Source organism: Gouania willdenowi, chromosome 4, assembly GCF_900634775.1.
Source record: "Gouania willdenowi chromosome 4, fGouWil2.1, whole genome shotgun sequence".
Taxonomy (NCBI): Eukaryota; Metazoa; Chordata; class Actinopteri; order Blenniiformes; family Gobiesocidae; genus Gouania; species Gouania willdenowi.
Genome location: NC_041047.1, coordinates 23,831,146 through 23,857,809, shown reverse-complemented (window position 1 = coordinate 23,857,809; position 26,664 = coordinate 23,831,146).

Sequence of the window (26,664 nt, the reverse complement as noted above, 5' to 3'; positions counted from 1 at the left end):
CAAATTGTTTCGTCAGATATACACTGCCATTACAGACATACAGGCATTTCCCAGTTGAGAAATCATCTTAATGAGCGCATAGCGCTCGTGCGTAAAATGGCAGTTCCCTCATTTTTCAGCTCTGATTCACCGGGGCTAAAGCCTGATGCCATAGTGTTTGAAATAACCAATTTCTACAGGTTCTGAGCTTTACAATGCTGCCAAGCATTGCTGAATTAGACCCATGTGTAACGGCATCAAAGAGTGGAACGAAAAATATCATTACGCATGGCGCCGCTGAAACCTGAATAAAAATAAATGTGTTTATTTAGGGCCAAAATGCAACATCTAATGGTCAAAAATAAGATTCATAATGATTTGAATCAATTTGACTGACATATTACAGTTACACACTTGTTGTAAATTTGGCACAGTTGTGGCAAAGTGAGCTTCTGCCTGAAATTTTTTGTACAAAAACATGTGTATCTTTGAGCAATTTATTATTTTTTCACCAAACTTGCTGCAGTTGATGTCCATACATTAGTTTGATTATTTATGCCTTTGTAGCCTTCCCTACTGAGAATTGGTTTTATATTTGATGTAAATCTCTAGGTGTTTTTGGGACAGACTACAGATTTCTGTATTTAAAACATGATTTATTGTCACTCAGTATCACATATTTCCAAAATTTCACATCATCTGTAACCACTAAAGGGCCTACTTCAATCTAAAAAAAAATTGTTGACCCAGTTGGCAAGTCATTTAAACATCAATTTATGCTTCCTAAGTGCAATACTTGCATTAGAAACTAACACAATTAACAAAATAAATATTAACAAAGATACCATCTAAAAATAACACACGAGACAAATGACCTGTAGGAAGATGGGAGACATTAAAGAGACTAAACCAGCAACCCCTGTGTCCAAACACCCATCTAAATAGTGAGGGAGACTAATGAGGGAATTAAGCACACCTGATTGAAAACGACAGGAAGTAGGGAACAGAGACAGGGTAAAAAGAACAAAACCTGATCAAAAACATGACCTTCAGAAAACAAACCAGAACTGAACAGGATAAAAACAGACCCAACTGAAAAATAAAGCCCAAAGCCCACCCATGAACACCACATCATGACACCTGTGTTAACTGTAATGTAACCACTCACACAGAATCATTATTTTGGCTTGATTGCAATAAAACATTATTCTTAACAATCTGAATATCTGGATGATTACTGGATTTAAAAAGTAGGGAAAACACCAACATTTCTCATATGACCGATCGGCTGAAAAATCATTTTGAGGTTGACAGACTTTGACATACAAAATGTTGAACTACTAGCTGTTTTGTTTTATTATAATCACACATGTAGTGGTTTACCACACTCAAGTACATATCAATAGCAGAGATTCTGCTCCTTCATCCTTCTTTGAGCTCCTGCGTAATCAGGCCTCCTAGGGAGAGGATTTTTGGATGAGGAGAAGACCAACGCTGGCTGGAACAGAAGTGTAGCAGCCAATTTTACTCCTCTGGGCTCAGGACTGGGGGTCCTTATTGGGGGTCTCCACCTGCGTATGTGACATATACCAACAGCTGTCTCTCGGTTACTTGATGATTTACTGGTAAACCAATATAAAAGCTGCCCCCTGGATCTGAAAGCTTTACTTTTTGGATTGTGTGTGGCGGCGTCTCCCCCAGCTCTTCACTACCTCGTCCATTTTTACTTCAGTTCCAGGCAGCATGGTGTCGTTCATAGTACTGACCCCATCCACGAAGAATGCATGAGCTGTTTGGTCTTCAACACACGTGCACATGCTTGCACGCTCACTCACATGTGCAGCTGTCTTTGGAAGTATCTGGCACACCAGGATGTTTTATAACACTTACTGGAAACAGTCATCCCCTCACCAATGCTGCATCACTGTCAAACTTCACTAGTGTTACTAATGTTTACAAAATGATTTCTCTTCCAAAGGTTGATTTTTCTTCTACGTGGATAGATCTGCAGATTGAAGAGCACCTGGAACATGCACACACTTCAGAGAACAAGTCAAATCCATGCCAACTATAGCTCTGAACGTACTACAGGTAGATTTATATTCTAAACAGAATAATATTCAGCCTGTGACCTATTGCATGCTGGGACTAGTTCGAGCACCCCTGATGACCCTGAACATGATCAGCATGTAGATATTAAGTACTTGATAAATAAGGTGGATGAAGAGGCTTGATTTGATGGCCTAACGCAGAATTGGTGACAAATGTGATGCAGGAACTGAAATGGATCCACATGCTGGATTCAGTGCTAAACCATTTCATGATGAAGGAATTTAGGCATGACTTCACTTGGCTTTACTCTGATTCTATGCTGCTTTGCTCTGTCCCCCAGGACTGTGAAAAACTGGGCCATGGACTTATGATGTTTTTGTTTTTCCAGCTATAAACGTGATCGACCGCATGCCTTTAGTTTGGAGTGTGTGTTTGGTCTTTACACTTTCATGTGTGATTAAATGAGAAAATGCTCTATATAAAAAGAGCAACACATTGAGCTTTGAAAATGTTACTACTTTCAAACCAGTATACATTGCAAAGATGTCCTAATTCTAGCCAAATATTGCATAAATCATCTTTTATATACAGGTATACAACTCAATGAAAAAAATTAAGTTTACAGAAGGTAAAATTTCAATCTGTTGTTTTTGTTAATGACTTGATCCTCTGACTTTCATTAAACAGTGACCTTTAGCTCTTATAAAGGTGGATTGCAGATAGGTGTAAAGCAGCTAGTTTGAAGACCAGCACCTCCATTTAATCTGGCAACCATCCTGGCAGAAGCAAGCTTTAACTATAGGGTCACTGAGGGCATTGTATCTCTATTGCCTGGGAAAGACTTGAGATTCCACCTACTGGTGGAAGTGGCAGGAGAAAGAGCTGTGAGAGCTGTTATGCTGCATTCACAGCAGACGAGATGCTGTGCAAATTTTTGTGATGCGGGCACCCAGTGAATGCTTCCGCAGGATAAAAAAAAAGTTTTCCCCATATTCGCTTCATATGCGCATCTGAAGCACAAAAAAGGTGCCAACAAGACTCACATTTTTTCGCCATCAACTATGGAGAACCCCAGTAAAATTAGTAGAGAGCCGTCAAAACGCTCCACGCCAACATTCCGGAATTCACCAGGTTAACCAGCGACACGTCCAACTCGCTTATTCTCCTCCTTGCCAAATCCTTCCTGGTCCGGTCCCATTAAAAAACTGACCATGTCATAGAGCTCTGGGTGGTTACATACCGCCATAATTATTTTGTCCTACATGCTGAAATGGGTGAAAAGACCTGTTTCCCCATTGACGGCCTGAAGTTATTGACAACAGGGACTCGGATTGGCTTTTGCGCCTACGCGTCACGCAAAACATTTGCTGGAGTTCAATATTTTCAACTTAAGTAAATGATGAATGTCATGGAAAAACGGAAACGCGCACACTGATTTCCACATTGCCACGTCCGGTGTGAATGCTGCGTTAAGTAGGAACCAGAATGGCCGACAATTACTTGCCCATGTATGAAGACATCTCTACTCACACCTTGTCTGTCTGCTATGATATACACATCTTACACCTTCTTGTGTGCCAGTTATTTCTCTTGGTTTTTATGAATAACAACAAAACCATTTTAAGGTCAAGTCTTTATCCACCCATTATATCTTCATAAATAGACTCTACCAAGTTTGGTTTCAGGAAGATGCCAACACTGAAACACCACACAACATTATCCTCTTTCACTTCAATGAGCAGATAGATGAGCTTGTATGTCTCTCTCTTGTACCTGGCAAGGCTGATGGCATTCAGCTTGTAGTGAAGCCTGTCATCGCATTCATTTATAACAACTGTGTTAGATGATCTGAGCACTTCTTCCATTACTGAAGCTCAGTCCAGCAGTAAGACGAGAAGGTGTGAATGTCTGGCAGACACGTGCAGGATATACTGCAACAATATCCATCTACTTGCAACGGATTTAATACGAGCCTCTGAATACTCAATGGTGATCCGCTGATATGTGAGACGTGTGTTGTAGCAGTGGTTCTCTTCAAGCTTTAGTACACAACTGTTGCTGGGTAATCTCTCTGTAGGGTGACTCACAAAAGGGTTATGAAGGGCATGTTCTTCGGGGTGGGACCTCCAGTCTCATACAGCTACACATTGTTGCCATTACGCTCATGACACAGCGGGAGCAGATGAGGGGAATGGTTTGCATTGCATGCTGTTCATTTACAGATGCATGCATGCTGGAATATCCTCCCTGACAGGGGATTCGTGTGTAATAATGACACACTTCCTTGCGTGTGGGATGAAAGTTTTTTTTTTGGTTGGGTGGAGTGGAAGACTGCAATCTATAAGTGACTTGAACCAAGGACTACATTTAGATTTTTGTGCCTGTCAATCTCAGGGGCCAAATTAAGGATTTCTATTAATTAGAACATACTTTCAAACATACTCAGGCAGAATGGACTCCACGGAGGTCTGCGCAGACTCAAAGCAAATTTCCTTGATCGTGCGCAGTCCGCCCCATGCACTGGTTTCAAAGGGAGAGAAATAACAGATGGGATAAATCTTGTGTAAACCTAAGAGAAACATATCCCAGGCGGAGAGAACATGCACAATTAACTCATTCAGTGCCAGCCGGTTTTAGAATTTCTACCCCCCCACAGTGCCAGCCGTTTTTGAGCATTTTGATTGATTTTTAAAGACCCACAGAATATTTTGTACGTTCTTCTGTAATCAGCAGTTGAATAGAGGCAAGTTTCACACAAATTGCCAGTTTGTGACAAAAAGCTGAGGAAAACGTCTTTTTCTGAAAAAATCTATTAGTGACTTTGAAGCAATTTTTTATTTTTTTTTTGCTTTAGGGACACCTCAACATTGTTTCCTTATGTAAAACTACAAAAACAACACTGAGACCGAACTTTTGATGGCAAAATTATTATTATTTTGCTATCTGGGTCAGAGTTGAATGGATTTCTTACTATATTTTGGCCGTCCTCCAAGTGTCTCCCCCCGTGATTCTCCACACACGCAACTTCCTTCTCCTCCCGGATATGCCGAGTGTCAGCGCTCGCCCCGTTTTTTGATCGTTTTCTCTCCCCATCGTCACACTCTCCAATACTCGACCGAGTTTCACACATGATCTCGTCGAGTGTGAGCTGCTGGGAACTTCAGCATAAACTCTTGTAGCACCATTTTAAGTTTTGTAAACAATATCTCTCTGCCTCTAAACTCTGTCCATCACAGATGATCTTTCTTTCAAACGTGTGCTGCTATCTGGCTCACAGTTGAATGTTTTGCTGAATGCCTCCCCCCGTCAATCACACAGATGTAAATTCCTCTTCCTCCCGACGCGCAGAGCTAATCGTTTGGCCCGGTTAGTTGATGGTTTTATCTCACAATCGCAACATTAATAATAATCCACTCAGGTCCACACATGCTCTTTGTTGGTATGTGGAGCTGTGAGCTGCTGGATACTTCACAATATCACTCCGTAGCGCCATAATAGCCCTCGATCCTGCTTCTTCCTCCTTAGCTAATTGTAGCATCAGTGGCTAATCTCACATGTAAAGTTGTGCTGCTGCGACATTCAAGGCACAGTTGGTCACTACATCACCCTACAGCTTAGATATTGATGAGGGACCTCCGCCAGGGTGTATTCTAGTAATCCCCGTGAAAAAACGTAATTGACGTAAAAGTACGTCAATGGCACTGAATTAATTAATTTGCAGTCTGGATGCAGAGTGGTGTTGGTCTGTAATGTTTAAGTAAGTAATGTTTATTTATATAGCATCTTTCACAGACAGAGGTCACAAAGTGCTTTACACATCCACCCATTCACACACCAATGGGACAGCGCTGCCATGCAAGGCGCTAGTCAACCACTGGGAGCAACTTGGGGTTCAGTGTCTTGCCCAAGGACACTTCGACACATAAACTGGTATAGACTGGGATCGAACCCCCAACCTCTCAATCAGAGGACAACCCCTCTACCACCTAAGTCACGGTCTGCTCTGACCTACAGTTGGATTGCTGGTTCCGCTTGTGATACGTGCTTTCATGTCAAAGTCTCTAGTCTAAAACACAAGATAAAGTCCCTACATTTGTCAGAGAATAAAGTTGCTAAGAGCTCCACAGTTGTGTGTGTTCACGAGGATGCTGGAGAATTGGAAACAGAGAGCGGAGGGGAGAGTGTGGTTGATTCCATACAAATCTTTCAATTCTACATACTGCAGCATTAGGGGCAGTGAAAAAAGTAAGCCTCATTGTGTATGTGTATGCCTGTCAAAGCCCAGGAAGCAGCAGAGATAGTGCTGTATGTTGTGTGCGTCAAAGTGGTGTCTTCTAAAATCAATGCCACATTTAATCCTCATAAATATTTGATAAACCTTCAAACAATAACTCATCTGTCAGTTCTATAAAACCATTAAAACCACTAAAGAATTATTAGTCCTGAATTTGATACCATCCATGCCTTGTTAACATCAACTTTTATTTATTTATTTATTTATTTATTTATTTATTCGCATTGTTGCTTTTATTTGCTTTGTCACAATTTTAAAATGAGGAATTTATAAACCTGCGTTTAAGCCTCAACGCTGTTTAACTTGTTCAATGAACAACAACGATGTTGTAGGTTTAGTAGGCAAGATGTTTAACACCTGAATCTAATTCATTAATCACCATGCAGCTGTGGAGAAAATAACGAGTTCTCTGTCACAGTCAGGTGTGATGGCCATGATGACGTACGTCTACAACATGCTGCGGGGGCTCTCCAGGAGCATACTGGGGCACCCCTGATCCAAACCACATTTTGCTCCTCTTTTTCTGAGGCATCTGTTACTGATCTTTGGGAGGTTCACCCTCGGTGAGATGAGGAGTGAGATAAAGAGAGGCATGGATATGTGGATTTAGTTACCCTGTGTGTCCAGACCTCTACATTGCAGGGGCCTCTAGTCTGTTCACCTGTCTGAATATTAAGCTATAAAACATTGTGGAGGATCCTGTTCTCTGCATTTGAGGCCATTTAACTTCACACCACCACGTGATTTGTGCAACCATAAAATAAAACAAAACTCCTATAACAGCATCAAAGCTGGGAGACAGTGTGTGCTTTAAAGTACATCCTAGGTTCCCAAAGGGTACGAAAATTGTCATGGGCGTACATGAATAAAATCTAAAAATTGCATGACAACATTGGAAACTAAAAATATAGATTGACCGGCAGTCAGGAGCCTCCATGCATTGCCACAAATTACACATGCAAAGTCCCATCATGCAGTCTCAAAAAGAGAAAAAATCTAATAAAAAAAAGTGCAAATATGAAATTCAGCCAAACATTGCAGAGATACAGTATGTGCATCCTTTCAACCTCACCCTTCTCATTAAAGCTGTTTTTCACAGTTTCAGAGTAATTAATATGTGGTATTACTGGTATAAACGCAATCAACTAATGTTTGGTAGATTCATTTTCCACCCAAAAAAGAGAAATTACAGCATAGGTAAAGTTCAGGGGACAAATTTCACTATAGGGCTACATTGTATATGTCGTTATATTATTATGTTTTTAAAGTGTGCAGGAGTAAGGGGTACATGGCTTTAGGTTATTGGTGCGTTCACACCAAACGCATCGAAAGCGTCAAAAGCGTCAGGTGTACATTCACAATATATGGTGGACGCGCTTCTAGAGAGCGTTGAGAGGTCCCACGCCTCCTGGGCAGCACGTTTTGAAGCTTTTCAAGTGGCAGACGCGGCGCATTTTGAGATCACAAGCTTCTAACGCGGCCGACACTGGAGTTGGGATTGTTGAACTTTTGGGGCATATTGCGGCGCATTGACCAATCAGGAGTGTTCCCCAACCGTGACATATTCAGTATAATGAAAGAAAAAAAAATCGTCCAGAGCAATGGCAACGCTGGTGACAAACGTCTAACTAGGGGGCACATTTTTGATGCCCGAAACGCGTTTGGTGTGAACGTACCATAAGGGGTATGGGACTGTGAAAAGTTTGGGAACCACTGAACTACACCATAGTATTTGGCATCCCATTTTTCATGTGATTCAGCGTTCAAAATTTTAAATGTTCAAACATGTAAACTCTATGAAAGCTGAAAATTGTTGGATGGGACAGGGGTGTGCTTTTTGTAAACGTTCCCAAAATATGCTTCTAAAGCAATACAGGGCGTAAGCTCTCTAGCACAGTAGATGTTTGGCTTATTTGGCCACTTTTACTCATGGACTTCACTCAGAAAATATGTGTTTCTCCTCAAAAACTTGCCTTTAATTAAAAGTCAGGATTAGAATCTCTGCCAATAATGCAGCATGTTGATTCATATTCCCTCCCATGTTGTCAGAGCAAGTGAAAACTATCTGACACTCCTCTGAGGTGATGACAGGGGACATACCACATAGCCAATATACACAAACAGGAAGATACACAAATACACTCCAAACCTGGCTCTGAGTCTTTGGGGATCAGGAGGCTAAACTGAGTGTCATGTCGGTTGTTTTATTGCAACGCAGGAAAAGAAACTGCATTCATTTAGTGTCTAATAAGGTTTCTGAGCCATAATCACAGTGTAAACACACTCTTTCTAACTAGGGTTTCACAATATTTATCTGTACGGTAACTTATTGCTTTAATCATTGGCCCAATAAACAAATTTGATCAGATAATTTAACCCGATGGACACTTGAGTCCTCTCTGTGTGGAGTTTGCATGTCGTTCCAAAAACATGACTGTTCTAACATGCAAAACATGACAGGCTTATCACTGATTAAGAGTTCACCATCTCAAAGGAAGAAATCCCATTTACTGTCTTTAATATGTGTAATCAGATTTACAGAGAGAGAGAAAAAAACATATTCAAGTTTTCTTATCAGGCACTTGAAAAGACACCATGGAAATTACAGTGACACCTGTTAAAACAAGCTGGAGAAGATGTGAAGTCCTCTTTATCGTATGCATAAGCACATCATAGGCTTATTTGGTTCTAGTTTGTAGACATTCAACTATGAAAGAAACACATCTACTCTTTATCTACTAAGTATAGTCATTTACATAAGTATTAGGAATGGAACCATACACTGAGTTCACAATATGATATGATAAATGTAATGGGCTTGCGATAACAGTGAGGTATGATATTTATAGACCTCAAAATAACTGTTGGAAAAATAAATATGCTTTTATTTGACTTTGAACATACTTACATAATTTCAGTAATTAAAATTTTGGTCAGATTCTGATCTTTCCTAAGAACCAAGATAAACATCTGCCATTGTTTTCCCACAACTTTCACTTCATGAAAACGTCAGAAATGTGTTGTAAAGTTACATTGGCAGTTTTTTTTTTTTTTTTTTTTTTTTTGCGGGGGGGGCAGCACACACAAGAAATCACAATAAGACTGACGTAAAAACACTTCTACCTGTCCATCTACTGGACTTCACATCCCACAATGCAATGCGCAAAAACTTTTTCCGACAATATTAAAAGGAGGGTGCTCCATGACATTAAAATGTGTCCAAACTTTTTTCCCCATTATCTTTCATTCATTTCCCTCACCTCCACCAAGACAAATTCCTTGTACTGTCCTTAAAACTGTACTTGGCCATTAAACTTTTCTGATTCTGATTCTGATTTGGTTCCTGAAAACTAAGATAACCTGTGTTTGGTGTACACATGATGGTTTGTGTCCAGACATCATTTTTTAATGATTGTCACAAGGAATACGCACCTCAAGCAAAAAGGGAAATCAGTGGGCCTGAGGGGGGGGGGGATCTTCAGTTGCCATGGCAACGGCTTCCACAGCACAGGGTTTGATCTCTTGACCTTTCACCTCTGACCTGAATGCTCTCTCACCTCTAGGAGGCTGATAGGAAGCTAAGTTTGCTGGAGACCAAGCCGGTCAGACTCCAGCTCTCTACATGAGATACGCACCATAAAACATCAAACGCAGTCGTAACAACTGTCACCGACCAGGATATCTATTTATGGTGCAATCTTATTTTAAAAAGAACCAAAACAGTAGTTTAAAAAGAAAACTTAACTGTGAATGTAAGGACAAATGTTTTTTAATACATACACTGAATTGTGTACCCATAAACAGGCCATAAACAGGCCAAAGTGAAGCCGCAGCATTATCCAGGCTGTGCTTTACTTAGGATGGCACTGTGTTGGCAAACATCCAGACTCACTTAGTGAGACTCTCAATGGAGTTTTAATTGAACACAGCTTTTGTTTCATCTCACAAAGCTTCTTCTGTGTTATCTCCCTCTCTCATCCTCTACGCTCTCCTTTGGCCTATGAGAGGTGCAGGCAGCCAGTAATGGCAGAGGTCAATGCTTAATGGCTCAATAATGTGTGGATTGTGGTGGTGGAGGGGCAACTCAGGACCCAAGCCAGCTGGAATGCTGCAAAGCCTCAGATGCAGTAACACAAAAAGGAGCTTTGTGACAGAAATACACAGTGGAAAAGAAATGATGATATCTAGAGGAGGGATGGGCAACGTTTAATGAACATCAAGTCAGGATTTAGAATAATGACCAACCTGAGCATTAATACCGGAAAGAACAAATATTTCTTTAAAAATGTTATTTTGTATTGTAATTTTCGTGTTCTTTTGGAGACATTTCGTGTATTCTATAAGTTTTTGGTTTGTTTTATGTACATTTGTTTTAGTATTGTATATTTTTCTTGTTATTCTAGTCATTATCTCATGAGATTTTGCAGTAATTTAGAGTAATTTTGTCATTTTTTGTTTATTGAAGTCATTTTGCGCATTTATTTTGAGAGCTACACAAAATAAGATAGAGAGCCGCACGTGGACTCCAGGCCACCAGCTGCTCATGTCTGTTCTAGAGCAGTGTTTCTCAAATGGGGGTACGTGTACCCCTAGGGTACGCAATGGCATTACGGGGGTACTTGAGGGAGAGAAAGAGAGTGGAAAATTAACAAATAAAGTGTTAATCTTGGTCCCACCCCAGAAGTGAAATGACTGGAAATGATAAAAATTACAGAAATAAATCTATTCAGGAGCCACTAAATCAAAGTTTTTCTTTAAATTCTGAAAAATGTAAATATGTTTTTGAATTTTTTGTATATTATTATTCTATTCTATTATTAAAACAACGCACAATCTTAAACAGCTGTTTTTATATACTTTCACTTCTTAAAACATAAATCTAGTTCACCTAAAATGCAGTAGAAAAAAAAAAAATAGATATCTGAGCTGATCAAAAACTAATTCAAAAAAAATGTCTTTGGGGTCACTTGAAATTCTTGATATCAAAATTGGGTCACAATTCACAAAAAGGTTGGAAACCATTATTTAAAAAATAAGATTCTTTAAAACGTGTGTTATCACTCATTCATTCCATCATTATGCTCTATAGTTTTTTTTAAAATAGTTTTCTAAGCAAATTGTTGTGGTTGGACAAAGGGGGTACTTGAGCCAAAAACAGTTTGAGAACCACTGATCTAGAGCATCCCATGGATCTTCTTAGATGTGTTTAGAAAACCTGGTACTGTTTCTGCTTCTTCATGCCAGGTTATTGAGTTTTAATATGCAACTCATCACCACATAAGGAAATCTGTTGTCTTCACCAGGGCTGGAGTATTGTTATCTTTCCCATTGACAGAAATGGAGAGACTCTGACCCTTAGTGTGGGTGTTAGTGTGTATCTAATGTACCCACAATAATAAGTGCACATTACTCCACGTCACAATGCTTCTTCCTGGACTCAGGAAGGAGGGTCAGGATGAGAGTGTGTTTTCGCTGAGTTAGCGGTTTCCCCTTTGCAATCAAAAGCTACATTATCACTGCGGTTCTCACAGAAAGCTTTCCTGCAGGGACTATCCTCTGCAGGAAAGTGCATGTGTTTCAGGTAAGTGAGTTGCTGACATTCCCTCTCTCCTGCTGCTTTCACACAGTGGCCACTGGTTGCATGTAATGAGCTCACTTCTCTTCAGCCTGTTAAGAAAACACACTGTACAGCAAGTAAAGCTGTGTTCACTGCAGGCAAATGTGGCCCAAATCTGATTTTTGGGAGTCAAGTGACCAGATTTGATTTTTTAAAGGCAGTGTGAACACTCAAATCTGACTCATATCTGATATTTGAAATCAGATTTAGGCCACTTTCATATGTGGTCCTGAATCAGATACTGATGTGATCTTTAATACGCATTTGATACGTTGACGTCACTTTGTAGCAACAGCTGTGTGAGTGAGTGCTGCGCTTCAGCTGTCAGTGCGCTGTCCTCTGATTGGAGCAGAGGGACAGAATTAAGACAGGCTTGAAGCATCCGCTGTTAAAGAACATGGATTATCCTTATATTTGATGGGTGGATTATGTAAATAGATCCCCTGTCTCTGGTGCGCACTGCGCACCTGTGTGTGTTTGACGTGCGCTGATCTGATGTTGACATTAACAGTTGTAAATATGTCATTTGTATGAGGGAAAAAAATAGGTTTTAATTGTCGGTTTCGGGTCGGACTCTGATATAAATACCTTAATGGCGCGTTCACATCAAACGCGTCGAAAGCGGCAAGTTTATGCGTCCGGCGCTTTCAACGCGGCCAACGCTGGAGTTGGGATTGTTGAACTTTTGGTGCATATTGCAGTGCGTCGACCATTTAGGAGTGTTCCCCAACTGTGACGTATCAGAATAATGAGAAGAAAAACACTTACCGAAGGCAGATGGACAGGCTCTTCTGTTGGAAAAGAGCGCCTGTAGTTGGTATCCTGGTAGGAGATGCGAGCGCTGATGCGGGTCAGCAGGTCGTGAAACTGGGCACGGGAGAGACGGAAGTAGAGCTGAAAGCGACTCTCGTCCGAGCCCGGCTCTGGTGGATCCAGAAACAGCGCAAATAAAGCCAAGCCACTCTCTTGGTAATGTAGAGCCAATGAACTGGAGTCGGAGGAACTCAGCAAGGAACTCCAAACTTTTCTTCATTCACCCACACTTCTCTATAGCCCTCTAACATCACAGTGCACACACTGAGTCACACCAGAATACATCCGACCGGATACACTGCCTTCTCAACACAATGTTCCCCACCACGTCACAGTCACTGGGTGAAATATGAACGTAACTGATCGCCACAATATCATCCATTGTATGAACACCAACGGCAACAGAGAAGCCCCTCCCCTCGACGTGCTGGACACGCATCCCGAGCATCTTCGTCACTGGTGACAAGCATCTGTATTCAATGAGCACAAGCGTCCAACACCGTGCGTGAGGCATGATTTTGACGTCCGAAACGCATTTGGTGTAAACGTACCATACTGTAAGTCTGTCGATTTCCGTTTTGCTCTGTCGGGTTCTGGTCAAAGCTTGAATAAGGTTCATATCATAAATGGTCAGTGTTTAAGAGGAAATCAGCACCACAAAAAGCCAAAACAAAATATTTGTCTCTCTTTTGGTTTTTCCACATCCTCTTCTGCACCTGCTCATTCATTCTCTGGCTCCACTGCACAAAAACATTGAGACAAAACGTTCGTCACATTGGAGCCGCAAACCTTTCACACTGGAGTCTGATACAGGTCACATTTTAAATGGTAACGTGAACGGACAAACAAAAAATTAGATCTGAGCAAAAAAATCGCAATTGAGCATGAAGACTTGCAGTGTGAACGTAGCCTTAGATTCCAGTGCCCACACGTGGGAAGCTGTACAGTCTGACGTGCCTGCAACACATACACACATGAGACTTGGTCGTGTAACATCTGACTCCTCTCAAAATATTTAACCAAACTGTAACTCAGAGCTGACACAAGAAACAAAAGTGTGAGAGAAAAAGAGACGAGTCGAACGGGACTTTCCTCTAAATTCGTCACAGAAGCAGTGAGGGCCGGCTCCATGCGATTTCTCCACATTTAGCCTCACTTCCCCTACAGCTGAGCACATTCATAGCACATCTTGGCACGTCCCATGATGCACATTAACTAGTAACCCTAAATCACATCACCTTAGGTATGCATACGCAGGATTATAACTGCTCCTCTGTGACTGCGTGACCGGCAACGTCAAGAGTTATCATCATTTTACGCAACTCTGTCTCCTCTTTTTCTCTCAACATTCTCTAAGTTGATCTCAAAACAGAGCTGACATTCTTGTTTGAATTGCGTTGAAGAATACCGGGAACTTATTTATTAAATGAATTTGGAAAATTAAAACAACTCGAGTATAAACTAGTCTAAAGATGGCACCGACTCAGACCTCAAACATTTAGGAATTTTAATTTCAAGCCAACAGTGATGTGTTTGCGCTCATCACATGGACATCACTTCTGCCCTTCAACAGAATAAACAAGGGAGCCATTCAGAATGAAACTGAATCATTTATTTTGCAAAAGACGTGATTTGTCCCCTAGAGCAACACAACGCTGCGAAAAGCGAGAGTTTGGGGCTTTTTGGACATCTGATATGTGGAATTTGAACTTTTTTCTTCTGCCAAGGAGCTTGTATTGTCACAAGTGATTATTTATTCATTTGTCTGTTAGCAGGAGTACATCAAACAGATTTTTATATAAAAATGTAAAAAAAAAAAAAAAAAAAAAAGTGAATGTAACCATGTCGGAAATAAACTGAATAAATAAAAAAAAAAAAAATAAATACACGAAGAACTAACACTGCATCTGTTTCAAAAATCAATAAAAATCCCAATCATCATTGGCAAAATTTCAAAAATGTATAGTAATTGAACAATCTTTACCAAATTTGACTCAGTTACAAGTATGGTATTTATTAATTGTTTCCTCAATTACTCCACCGAATTTCCCCCCCAAAAAATGAAGGTGCCCATTCATTTCAACCTAATGTATTAGGTAACACTTTACTTGAAGTTGTATACGTAAGATGATATTACGCTGTCATTATTATGACATGACACATGTCATTAGCATGAATAAGGTGTCATAAAGGCTGACATTAACTGTCATTTGTTACCCTAACCCTCCGGTACCCTAACTCCTAATTCTAACCTTAACCTTAACCCTACTTAATGCAAACGTTAACCCTAGGTCTAGGAAATCTTGGTTAGGGGGCACTGCAGGGGCACAGACTCAGATTATAGTGACACACTAAATTTCAAATAATAAAACAACCACTTAAAATCCCAGTTGATAATACTGTAATATAATTATTATATAATATTTGCAACATGGGCGTTTCCCTTATATGTTGACGCAACAAAACGTGTTAAACATCTAAAGAAAAAAAGGCATGCAGTGATATGTAGTTAATGCTATAAAATAGTTTATCATTTCTGCGCTCCAAAACTTTCTATCCAGTATAGAGGTTTAAATCTCCATGCGATTAGTGTAATGAGTGCATGACTATTTATTTTAAAAGCATAAAAATAGTTTATCTTGACAAAATATTAGGACTGCACGATTTTGATAAAAAACCTAATTGCGATTTTTCTGACAGATATTGCGATTGCAATTCAATTTATGATTTTTAAAAATATTTTATGCATGAATATATGTTTTATTTTATTTCATTTATTTTTTTTACAAATTCCGTGTTTTCCACATCTTTTTTTTAATTCCGTTTTTTTTTCGAAATATTAATCAAATTTTTCAGAAAACAAAATAAATACTAATAAATAAAACCCATAATTAAACAAAAATGTATGTCAAAGATAAAAAAAATCATTTTGAAATAATGAGTAAGCTACAATTAAAAGGTAAATATAAGTTGTACCGACATAGATTATTCTGACTGCTCTTTTTTCATTATTCATGTCATATAAAGATGTAAGAGAGCAGCATTAATGTCACTCAGTTCCCCCTCAGGGATCAATGGTTTACTGAATCTGATCAGGTTTATTGATTAGGTTTTGATTAACTTGATTTAAATTAATCTAATTTAAATGAACCTGATGACATCATTCCAGACCGTAATGATTAAACAAAAACAAATGGACGCAAGGATGCATCAGTTATTTCACCACTAGGGGTCAGAATATTTTACAGTATCAGAAGTTATCATTAATCTACGATGTTTCAGAACAACAAAACAACTTTATCCACAGATCTTCTGTAGCTCTGATGAGATGTTGTTTAAACACTGAGCAGGTGAAACTGATTAAAGCTGATCATGTTTTCACGAAGCGCTGCAGCGCTACGTGAGAAACGGACGGAGCTTTACAGACACGTTAAAGTTAAGCGGGCACTGGTGGCTCTGATTTAGGAGTCAGTGATGATTTGCGTAGTTTTCTGGCAGTTTAGAAGGTGGTGTTTGAAGCAACCAGGATGGCCAGGATGAGAGTGGGGAGGACATTTCCAAAATAAAAAAACCTTCTTTGCCTCACGGTGACGGGATTTCAACCCAATTCTGTCCATTTCCGCGTTCAACGGTAGATTCCGTTTTTATTGATTGATTCCGTGATTCCAATGACGTGGATTTTAGAGGGCCCTAGTGTAGTTGTTTGCTCACTCAGAGACTTGCTGCAGCACATACAAGCGTGTGTCCTGTAACCATCTCTGATTGGCCAGCAGCCCAGGAAGGCGGTTCTCGGTAATTCTGATTGGTGAACAAATATCACTCAAATTTTGGAGACGGAAGAAAAAACCTCCAGCATATCAGGGTAAGTTATCGCATATCACTGTTTCAAAAAAAAAAAAAAATTTACAAGCTACAATTTCATTTGTCTTTAGTGAATCTGGATGGGGTGGCACTTGGGGTAGTCGTTCAGATTTTAGGGGTAACACGTGCCACCCTGGGCCATCCCTTTGGCCTCGCCCATGCTGTTAACCATATGAATTATCTTTATCTGTACTCAGAGTGGGCGGGGCCTAACCCAAAAGTGGGTGGAATTTAACCCGGAAATGGGTCGGATTTAACCCGGAAATTGGTTGCGTTGTCTTGAAATGGGCGGGGCTTTAACCACTATGTTATTTTAAGCATGCAATTGATATGGGTTGATCAGAAATTGTCATATTTATTTCTGATTAGAAAATATTTACAGGACAGCATCGGCATCGAACTTCAGATCAATGGTTTTGATCACAATAGCAAAGGAACTATTTACAGAACAAGTTTTGCAACAATGAATACAACACATGCGATTGTAATTATTAAGTAAAATGTAATGAACAAGAGTTTTCATACTCAACATAACTTTCTTTTTCATGATCAGTGTGATTTTTGTTTTTTCCGCACCTAACCCAAAGAATGCCAACATAGCTCCAAATGTGTCATAGTTTAGTGAACGACACTTGATAATGACAGCGTAATGTCAAACTTATGTATAAAACTTAAAACAAAGTGTTCTGTAATGATTTTATTTCACTTTGAAATACCCAACATAATGTTTTGATACATTCAATAGATGATCCAATAGACGGATGGGTCAAAGCAAAGTTCTTTCATTGTAGCAAAAATAGTAATATGTATAAAACTGTGTGCTGGGAACATCAGAGGCCAAGTTTAACCATCAACAGATGGTCTTCTCATCAAGAGTAGTAGATGGTTTGATTACCGTAATGCTAATTCAGGACCTCTGTAACATTGCACTCAGACTGACCATAAGAGCCAAGCATGTCAGAATCACAACGGGCATGTGAAGAATCTGCTGCTAAACTTTAGCGTTGGCAAGATGTTCAGCAGGCCATCCAGAGGACAGGGCTGGATCCACTGGTGGAAAATACCTGCAACTCTCAATTTCTCCACAATAAAAAGCCATTTGTCATTTTTTGAATGTTTTGTTGTGTGTGTGCGTGTGCGTGTGTGAAGTTCGGGAATTGAGTGAAGAGAAATGTTTTTCAAGACATGGTAAATTCATCTTCTGTGTCTTTACGAATGGCCATGATCCACCTCTCGCCCAACTCCCGTCATTCTCCTGAAATCACACGTGGACACACAGGGCAAGACAGATAGAGAGGGAGAGTTGTGTAAACTGTAGAGCTGTAACCTAGACTGACAGGAGAGCATCTGAGCTCTTTTTGGAAAGGATCTTGTTTCCCAGTGCAGTCATATAGACATTGGTATAATATATGAGGCCCAAGGCATCCCCCAAGAGAACTGGAGGTTTGGAGGGATTAAGAATCTGAGGCTAGGGGAAGAACTGGTGATTCAGTGGGCCTGTAAAACTGAAATCAACAGCATCAGGATGATTTATAAACAAACAGTTTTTCGTGTTTTTGCATAATATTCTAGCGGGACAACTCTTACTTTCTGGACTTTCCCTTGGTTTTTCTAAACCAAGAAGGAGAGGCAAAGCTTTTGGATACTCCAGTCTCAGTTTGGATTCCCACTTAAAGGATTAGGGTTAAGACCTTTCTGTTTTGGTTAGTCATATGTTTAAGGCAGGGACCACCTTTCTTTTGATGCTGCCATTGATTTAAGCTTCAGAGGGATCCTCTTTCATGCACTGAGCTGCTCTCCTCTCTTCATTTGCCATGAAAAGCGTTGCCAGCACCAAACCTTTCCTCAGTAGTTTGTGCTCTTCTTGCCCAGTTTGTGATCATCCCTCTGGCATTGCTATACATGTTTTCTATCAGTGCTGTATTGCTGAAATAAGAAATGAGTGAACAAATTTAAATGAAAAACACATTTCATGCAATGCGCTGATTATTGTTTTCTTTACAAGACAGAAGGATTTGAAGACTGCCGTGCTCTGTGGGGGGTGCGGGGGGTGCCGCGGGGTGGGTCTCCGGCTGTACTGCTCGGCGCGTCCCTGGGGCCCGCGGTGCCACGTGCCCGTCTGCACCATCTACCCTCTCTGGTGGCCCGCCATGTGGACGGGCCGTGAGCTCACACCAGACAGGCCTTCACTCCCAGAAAAATAAAAGAAAGATTTTTTTTAATTTTTAATAGTGGTTTGTGAGTGCTTGTCGGGACTTTTGTGTCAGGATGTCCAAGATTGTTTTTCAACACTAAACAGTGCTCCAGTGTTGTATCCAAAACAACATGACCCTTGTGCTGCATAACTTCACCTTGAAAACTGAAATGGATTGGATCAAACTAGAGAGCTGGTCATCATCACAGTTCCTTGTTCATGCTTTATTCAGATGCAATTCCCCATGGAGACTGAAATGTGTTTCTTTAATCACTGCAATCAAAGTTTGACACAGCAGGGTCTGCTTACAACATTTCCTTAACTCGAAACCAAGAATGGCAGCACCACCCTTCCAAACAGGGTGATAGATCACAACATAATGTATCATGTGCTCACAGTTTCTCACACAAGTCACGCTTACAAAATGCTTCCCACAGAAATAATTCCAGTTGTGGGTTCTGAAAATAACGCAATATTTTCCAATGTGGACAAGATGCCATTAGCAACCTGGATCATATTCCCTCGGCCCTGACACTGCAAGGCACTGGTAACTTTAATGGCACATTTTGATTGTTATAATCCTTGATTAAACACACCTGCAACTCATTGGCAGGCTTGCGTTGCAATCAGGATGACTGTGTAACAATTGTCCCTTGGGTGTGGCATACAGAACGTTTTGAGCCCTGTTCGCACGGGATTCGTTTTAGCTAGGGACCACATGTAATAAATAAATGACCCCTCAACGTCTGCTTTTTATGTGGTGCATTCGCACGGGATAACCCAAGCCTGAGATTTTGTTGAAATTTACTGCTAGTGCTAGCCAGCTGTATTAAATAGAAGGCTACAAACAGAAAAAAAAAAAAAATTCTTACCACACAGTGCAAAGCAGGATGTAATCTACCATTTGCTTCTGATATTGCTCCTTCTGTTTTTGTTGCCGTACGTTACGGGCCGATAAGGTTTTGCTGGCCCTCGACCCAAAAGGTTTTCTAAACACTCCAATTCTCACTCCATTTTTCGCCAAAAGTAAATAAACATGCGTCATGGTCTGTGTTTACCTTGTACTAGTGTTGTGTTCAAGACCGCACTATCCGAGACCAAGACTTGCCCGAGACCAGCATGCACCGAGACCAAGACAAGACCAAGACTTTCGGGAGCCGAGACCGAGTCAAGACCAAGACCATAAACATTTTTTTTTTCAATTTAAAAAAAAAAATAAATAAATAAAATTATGGCAAGGTTCAACAGTTAAATAACATCTCTCTTTAACTTTAGTTTATTTTAAATACATTTGACAGACAAAAAAAAAGGTGCCTGCAAAAAATTAACTAAAATATTAAAACTACTACTGCTACTGATAAATTCACAATTATTCTACATATTTGAAAACAAGATTTTTATGTCAGCTGAATGTACAGCAAGTGTTTAAAATCATTTCTGCCAAGAAATAATGATTCTTTATTCTGATTCTTTCAGTTGTTCAGGTTTAACAGGTCACAGATTTCACAAGATAAGATTTTAGTTTGAAAAAGCCTTTACACAGGTTATTTTTATTAATTCACTTAGTTGATATAGTTTAATTTGGTTGCTGTAATATAACTGGATATTCAATTCACAAAGATTTCCAACTGTAACTGTAAAAGTGAAACTTTCTGAAATAAAACTAAAAACAAGTTGTCAGCAGTGTAAAAAACATAGAGCTACAGGTAGATGTGAAACTAAATAAAACAAACTCAAACCCTGGAAAAGTCATGTAACAAATTAATCAATAGTTATTATATATATATATATATATATATATATATATATAATTATTATTATTCTGGATACAGTGGAAACAGAAACTATAAAAAATAATTATGTTTTGAACCTGTTTATATTGTGGGGAACATATTATATACATACATGTAATTGGAGTCTAAAGTCACAAAAAAACCACCACTTTAAAAATATTTAATATTATTTGAGTGCAACTCTGCGGCGATGACGCGCTGGTGACGACATAAACCAAGATGGCGGCGGCCCGGACTACAGCCGACATTATGTAATAAAGCCTTAAAAGACATGGATATAATGAAAAGAGTGGATGGACAGATGCATAAACATGCAGACTTTCACACGGACACACACGGACTTATTAAACACACACGGACTTATTAAACACACACGGACCTCAGTAAACACGGTAAACGGAACAGGCTTCACCGCTCGGCTGGCACTAGGACCCAGAGGCAGAGTAAGTGCGTCCCCTATCCAGCCTTCACAGGCTGGAATATCATCAGTTTATCATTTTACCAGTTGTTAGAGCTACTGTCTTTACCAGGGAGATAATATTTATTACTGGTGATTGTTTTCTGGAGTTTTACTGGGATTTTTACCGGTGATTAGTTCATTTCTCCCTTGCGCTCCGCGGTCCAAACTGACACCGGAGCCACACAGTATGAATGTGTCACACACGTCACTCAGTCACAATAAGGAAGGTTGTGGTCATTATACGGGGTGGATTAATTAATGAATAAAGGATTGTTTTATCCCGTTCTTCTCCGTGTTATTATCACATTATAAAAATGTTTAAAAATAGCAGGAATTAGTGCTGGTCTCGAACGGTCTTGACGGAAAATCCCGAGTCCGGGCAGCCCGAGTCCAAGACAAGACCGAGTCAAAATGCTTCAGAGTCCGAGACAAGACCAAGACCTTTAAAATTTGGTCTCGAGACCAAGACCGGTCTTGACCACCACAACACTACCTTGTACTGAGATTGATTATGAGCATGTATGCGCGTGCATGCGCACTACCGGAAAATTAATTTTTGCTAAAAAAATAATAATAATTCCGTTTTGTTTATTTTTGTTCTCAAAGAATGGACATGTGTTTTATTAGTTTATTAAATTAAGGTTAGGTTTAGGATTATGGTTAGGGTTGCATGTGCACGCGGGCGCATATGAACTCATAATCAATCTCAGTACGAGGTAAACTCAGACTGTGACACCGGAAACAAAACAGCGCATGATCACGCATAAGATCCCGCCCATTTCTGCCTATTTGGATTGGATTAGTATTATCACAGGACCTCAGAGTTCAGCAAAATACAAATTACTACTACAGACATTCTCTGCAATTATTACAAATTGCATGTGGTTTTTTTTTTTCTGTGCCTAAAACAAGATTGCTAATTGTTTAAAAAAAAACTAATACCAATAATAAATGGACATTTCTGGACTGAGGAGCGATGTTGGCTCATACGCATTTACGGTAGAAAGAGCATATAAAAAATACAATAAGGTTTAAAATGTAAGATATGTCCACCAGTTTTTAATAGTAGTTAATAATAAACGGCAGAAAATTATCAAATCACCACGTTAGGTTTGTTCAAAAGCGATTGTCCCAGAACTCTGAGGCTGACAGTTTACGTAGGAGATCCAACACACATGGAGAGAGGGCTGAAATACTGCAAATACAGTAAAAATTAGCCAGTTTCTAATAGAAGGAAATAATAACAAGCATAAAGTTAAATAAGTAGGGTTTCTGCAGAAGCGATTGTGTCCGTATTCTGACTCAGAGTCCGGACTCTGAAACTGATCAGAATACGCGGAAATACACAGAAATCTCTATTAACATGAGTATAGCAGACTGCCTACCTGCCCGTTCTGATTGGCTGAGTTCTTTGAAGGGCACTCTGATCAGCCAATAGAGTGCAGCCTATGTGACGACGCAGCCTTTACGTGGAGCCAACAGTACTGGCTCATGATGAAAGCTGCCTCAAAAACTTCTCCATTCTCAGCCAATAGCTAAATTTGATTTATATATATTGGTTTCAACCCATAGAAGGCAGTCATTCTTACATATTTACAATAAAATACAGCAAATTAAAATACTTTGATGTCAAGATTTGGACTAAAATCAATCAACAACACTACTTCATACATTAGTTTGGCTCAGAAAACAAGTGTTAGCTAGCATTTACTTAGTCTTTGTGATAAGTTTATCACTCAAAGTAAACTTTAATGACCAATCAATAACTAACTTAATATGGGTTCACAGTAAAAAAAAAAGGTTCTGTACAAGAAGAAATAAGCCACACAGTTTATTACATTTACATTCTAGATGTCATCATACTGCTCACACTGCTTCACACCATTTGTACTGATGTCCATCCCATATATCATTAGGTGTGACCAGTACAAGACAAAACCTTGTCTGTAGTGGGAACATTTCAGAGCATGGAGGATGCCGCAAGATGTTAAATGTTAACCTAACCACTGGGAACGAGTGTATTGTAGTGTATCATGGTTTTCCTGCAGTCTGTGCCTTATCCTCGTCCTCTTTTCAGTTTCCGGTGTCTTGATGCTGGAGCTGGCAGTGCCTGACCGATGGTTCGCACCTCAACTAGTCTGGAACACTCAGATGGACTGATCAGTGGTTCACGGCTCAACTAGTCTGGAACACTAGGATGGTCTATCCTTCTATCCTATTCTGTTTGCCCTTCTGTCCACTAACCCCAACCAGTCAAAGCGGATGGCTGCCACCTCTGAACCTGGTTTCGCTGGAGATTTCTTTCTATAAAAAAGAGGGAGTTTTTTTCTTCCCACTGTCTGTAAATGCTTGTTCATGTGGATCTTGTAGGGTTCTTTCTTTCTTACTATGGACTCTATATTTTGTTAAGCGCTTTTGAGATGACTTTGTTGTAAATTGCGCTATATAAATAAAGTTGAATTGAATTGGATTAATATCATGACTTTATTCATTCACAGTTTTTAGGTCATTTGCTGTGTTTTCGCTTTCCAAGCATTTGGAGACGATTGAAATGTGTTTCAGGATTTACTCATGTGTGTTGTTGTTTATAGGAAGCTTTTCCTTAAGTAACAACACTATTAAGTAATTGGCCCATTGGTTCTGTGCTTCAGCTGATCTGTGGGTGAACTAACCACAGGAAGTTCCCACTGCGTTAACCATCAGTGCGGAAAATAAGGGTTTGTCACTTAGTTTGGTCCCTCTCTCTCTGCACACACACACACACACAAACACACACTCTGGATCAGTGCACTGCGTCCCTGTTCCCACAGCAGTAGGCTGCTAATAGGGATCTAACAGGTTAAACCTAACAAGAAAGATTATAGTGAATACAGTGTTAGGATCAAAGCTGAAGAGCCCAAATTGTTTCATGTGACAGTTTTTTGCCTCCTAATAGCAATTGCATTACAGAGAACAATCCCAAAAACACCTCAAACACAAGAGTTTAGTTTAACTTGGAACAAAAGTTTGTGAATGCTGATGAGGTTAACGTAATGTGTAAAGTGATCACTTTGAAACAGTTGAGGTTAAATGACTTTGAATATCCCACTGTTGGATAAAAGCCCTGAATGTGAGGTTTGATGTCTTCAATCCATTAAATGAATGTAGGTCATTGTTAATGAATAAAATGGTCAAAGGCCCTGCCAAGCACTTCTTGTGCTGCACATTATGATTTTGATCAGCTGGTTTTGTTTTGTTCTTTAATTTAGTTATGTTGCGTTCTAATTCGTGCTCTTATGGTATTACAGCGTTGTCTTTATTGAGTTTTCTGGTATTAAACTTGCAATAAACATCTGGCTTTAGTTAAAGAAATGATTTGCCACACTTGGTGGTCCTTTTTGTATATATATATGGAACTATTTTCTCATACATTAGCTTTTGTGGTGGTGCATGGTTGATGCTTAATGGCACACCCTTGTTGTATTTGCTAAGCAGCAATGTCGTGCAAGCATCCCACACATTTATCATCTAATCTTGATCTCTAGTGAACTGAACATCTTAATTAGAGGTCCACCGATATGAATTTTCTATGGCCAATGCCGATACCGATTTTTTATTTATTTATTTATTTTTAATTCAGCCAATGGCCGATATCTAAAGCCGATTTTGGAAGCCGATATTTGAGGCCGATATACTATTTTTAAGCACATTGAATATGAAAGACAATAGAAACACTCATGATATTAATGCATATATTAGAAATTAAATGAAATACACCAATAGAACTCTTAACATTTATAAAACTTGAAATATACCTGTACACAACCAAGCTAAACAAAAATGGCCGATCTTGAAAAAAGTCCATATATTGGCCCGATGCGTGCATCGGTCGGCCGATATATTGGTCGACCTCTAATCCTAATCCTTTACACTCTAAAAGGAAACAGGCCTACTTAGAAAAACCCCACAATAACATGAGAGAACATGCAAACTCTACAAACAAACAAAAGGCCCTGGCTGGAGATGGATCACAGTAGAATTGCTCTAGACTTTATTTGTTGTCTCACATCAACTCTTCAAGATCTCATACTTTTCAAACTCCACATTGTTTGTGGATTAGTTCTTATTGGTTGTCTGCGGGTCAGCAAACATCACTTTTACTGATAACAAAAACTTTAAAAGGAGTATTCACGTTATAAGCAGTGATAATTTGTCATATATATTTCTTAAGTCTGTGAGTGTCTGAGTTGAAGGTTTAACTGCCTTCCTAAGATCTGAGCTAAGAGTACATAAAAAGGAGTGAGTTTTGGTTGAGTAAGTTTTGCAGGGGTGACATCACTTCAACAGAATAATGAGGTGAAATTGGAAAGTGGGCTGAATCACAGAAAGCGAGTGATGCCAAGAAACTGAAAGTTATTGGAAAGAGACAGTCATGCTTACATTTTTAAAGCCTTTGTAATAATCATGACAATATCCAATATTTTTAATTTATTTTTAATTTTTTACCTAAAGCTTAAGGTAAAACTGGAACTTGTTGCTGTTGAGTGTTTTACAAGCTTTACTTCAAACCACATATCTAATACATCAGATCATATTGTGCTAAATAAAGCTGTTGTCTCATTTTTTTAAATATCACATTTTATTTACCACAATTTCATCCTTAAATGTAGTCATTTCAATGTTTTGTTTTTTTTTCCTCTCTTGTTCAGTCATTTAATCCTAAACATGTTTAGTATCCCTACAAGCCTACAGTATGTGAGTCATGGGAGACTGAGAATTGGAGGTATTCCACTACAATCTCTGTCAGTGAGCTTTGATCAGACAACAATCACAAAGCCTGAAGCAACAAGAACTGTGCCACATATGCTCTACTAAAACAACAACTAAAATAGATAAATTGGTAATATGTAACATATATAATGCAAGCATTGAAAGGCAAAACTGCTTAATGTTTTGCCGCTGTGTAACTGAGATGTGCATATTGTATTGTTTAACCCCTTTAGAGTTGTTTGGAGCTTCATTTTATGATGAAACAGCAGGTGTTTTATCTACGTTATTAAATGATGAACCTAAACAGGTTACATTTTATGGGGCGCCGATTGTAAAGTTGAGCATGCTAAAATAAACAGCAACTTTGTGCAACATTTAGCAACAAATTACATTTAAAAAGAAATGATATATCACACAACTATGTTCCGATAAATTTAGAAATGACCGTAAAAGGGGGTGGGTCCCTGTGCCCTTCCCCCCTTCAAAAAGGTCTCAGAGAGGCTCTTGACATCCGCTCATAGAATGTCCATGTCAAATTACAGCCCAATTCAACGAGCATTAACGGAGGAGTAGTCATTTGAAAAATGGGGCACTCTGGCACCGCCGTGGCACATACAGAGCAATGGACCCCATTTATATATTAGAACGTGTCAATAATTTGGTACCACCAACTGTTACAATATTTGACTCAAATAAATGAGAAAATGACTTTATTGGATATTGCCTAAAAAAGGGGGCGGGCCTTTAAACTAATTGTGCGAGGCATAATTGTAATCTACGTTGACTTACCTTTGAAACGATATATCACACAACTATGTTCCCATACATTTGGAAATTACCGGAAATGGTGGG